The following is a 2,875-nucleotide window of genomic DNA, read 5'->3' on the forward strand; positions in this document are numbered from 1 at the left end:
AATGTTAATGTGACACTTTGTCATTCTGAATTGACAGCAAAGACTTACTTAGCCCGTGGAGCAAAGGCCTTATGAAATTCTCAGGGCATTTGCTTTCTCCTCAGCTCCGGAGGATGGAGAACTAAGAAGAGGAAAAGCACCCTGAAATTCAGTACAGGCAGGCCAGTTTTACTGGGGTGTTTTTCTCTGCATGCCTAGCACCTTCTCAATTGCTCACCTGACAACTGGGCTTAGTAGGATTTCCCGGCATAGGGAAAAGTATCTTTTTAAGCAGATACAAAATCATACTGGAAAGTGACCTAGAGATCATACAAGTTGCTTTGATGGCTTCACCCGCTAGAATTATTGTTTAGTGAATTCAGCTAGCAGATAATTTACCAGTATGTCTGTGACCTGTGGGGCTGGGCCACCTCTAGACTGAACACCCTGTAGGCAGACACCTTACCTTTTTGTTCACTGCTGTATCTGTAGCTCTTAGTGGCTGGTACATGGTTGATGCTTAGTAAAAAAAAATTTTTTTTTTGACTGAGAGAATTGAGGTTTAATGGATGAATAAATGAATAAATTAAATGTTGAATTTGTTGTTAGCCTGAAGGACCTTAGCATTTATTTTTCCTTATTTTTCTATGAGTACTTGATATTTACAATTAGAATAAGAAGCGTTCTCTGTGTCCACCAGTCAGGTGTGAGTTGAATAAACAATGGTGTACCATGGAGTTGTGAAAGGAGTGAAGGGTGGCACACGCCTGTAATCTCAGTACTCAGGAGGCAGAGGCAGGAGGATTGTTGCAAGTTCAAGACCAGCCTGATCTACAAAGTAAGCTCAAGGCCAGCCTGAGGTACATAGCAAGACTCTGTCCCAAAAAGACAGACAGAGAGACAGAGACAGAGACAGAGACAGACAGATAGAAAGAAAGAGGAAGGAAGGAAGGAAGGAAAGAAGAAAGAAAGAAAGAAAGAAAGAAAGAAAGAAAGAAAAAAAGAAAAAAGGAAGGAAGGAAGCAAGAAAGGGGATTTTTTATGTGCCTATACATGACTACATAGTGATATACCCATCTAGGAAAAAGAAATCCTTAAAACAGAAATGAGCTGAAATAAGTGTGTTTCTAGTTGGTTGCACAGCCATGGGGGGAAAAAGGGATTACTATACAGAGGTTCAGACACAATATTTTGAGTCTGCATCATTAGAAGGAGATATATATTGAAGACAGAATACCACCCCCCGAAAAAAAACCAAGACTTTGTTAGTGATCAAAATAATATTGTGGGGCTGGGGAGGTAGTCTGGTGGTCTCAGAGCCTGCCTGGCAGGCTCAAGGCCTGGGTTTGATCCCCAGCACCACATGCTGTGCAGGTCCCAGAACCCTGGGCAGCGCTGAGCTGGCCACCGAGACAGGGCGTGGTGGCACATGCCAGTCATTCCAGCTTTGGGGAGGCTGAAAGCAGGGGGATCACTACGAGTTTGAGCTGCATAGTGAGACCCTGCACCAAAGTATAAATGAAAGATTTAAGAAATATTATTTTAAACTTATAACTATAAAATATCACATATATCTAGTAAAATAGGTAATTTATAATTTATATTAGTATCACTTGAAACTAAGATTTTCAACCTAAGGGTAACAAAGTACTATATAAGAAAAAAGTCCAGATCAGAACTCTGGAATATCACATTTGAATTAGAAATACAGTTTTGAATTCATGATTTGTTTTCTTTCTTTCTTTCTTTCTTTCTTTCTTTCTTTCTTTCTTTCTTTTTTTTTTGGTTTTGAACCTTTAATGAGAGAGAGAAAAAAAAGATATACTATGGAGCTCAAGAACACTGTGTTTGGTGTGTCACTGGGTCAAGGTGTGGGGCTAAACATGACAGGATAACAGAACATTCAACAAATATTGACAGGGTCACAAAATGTCAAGCTGGCTGGTCTGTCAGTGAGGTCTCCGTTTCCTCATCATTCAGCAGCATGTAGGGGATTCCACGACTGATAGGGACTGATGGGGACTGATGGGGAACAGACGTCCAGATTCTGGGCACTGCAGGGTGCCCTCCAGCACCTCCACCTCTAGCAACACGTGGTATGTCTTCCTCAGCAAGTCCTCATCACGCTCATACCCCTCGGTCGACTGTGGGGGCAGCTCCTCCAGGTGCAAGGTATCCGCCGCCTCCAAAAGCGCCGCCCACTCCACTTTAGGAATCATCCGAGCCACGAAGTCTGGGTTGAACTCCACAGGATTGATGCGGACCTCGGTAGCCTGGAGGCGCAGGGGGAAGCCACGGGGCCCCACCCCCCGCACATGGGAGCTCAGGAGATTGTGGGTGAGTAGTTTCATGTCGCCACACTTGATCCCCCTGTTTTCTTCTTTCTAAAAATAAAAAAGGAGCATTTCCTAGTCCTGCCCATTGAGAAGGGCTCAAGACAGTGGCGACTAAGCAGTCAGCCTCTGACACACTCAGCAGTGCTGCGTATCACTGTCCCCAGAAGAATACAAGGCTGCTTTGGAGAGATGATCGACCCCAGCCCCGGGCAGGGCACATCCTGGGAAGCCAAGGTCATCTTGTGCCAGAAAGCGAGGAGGTGCCCCAGACCGAGTATGATGGATTAAATTACACTGAACATGCAAATATCTCTGAGTTCCTGAAAACACCTTAAAAGATGTTTTCATCATAGGAGTCTGCTTTCAAGGGAAAGAAATATTAATCCTGACTGTTTTTTCTTGTATAACCCATATTCCCAATAATAGTTGGGTGAAGAGAAGCTCTTTTTTTTTTTGTATTTTAGGGAAGGGTCTACAGGATGTTCAGGCTCTCACTACTAGATCGGACTTGTAGTAATCTACCTGTTTACAGCCTCCCAAGAGCTGGGATTACAGGCATG

General features: G+C 43.7%; 1 pseudogene; it reads right to left on the reverse strand.

Moving 5' to 3' along the window:
* Positions 1-1,761: 1,761 nt before the first annotated feature.
* On the reverse strand, positions 1,762-2,344 carry LOC101583189 (annotated as a pseudogene).
* Positions 2,345-2,875: the final 531 nt, after the last annotated feature.

This window comes from Octodon degus, unplaced genomic scaffold (genome assembly GCF_000260255.1).
Source record: "Octodon degus isolate 3935 unplaced genomic scaffold, OctDeg1.0 scaffold00011, whole genome shotgun sequence".
NCBI classification, from domain to species: Eukaryota; Metazoa; Chordata; class Mammalia; order Rodentia; family Octodontidae; genus Octodon; species Octodon degus.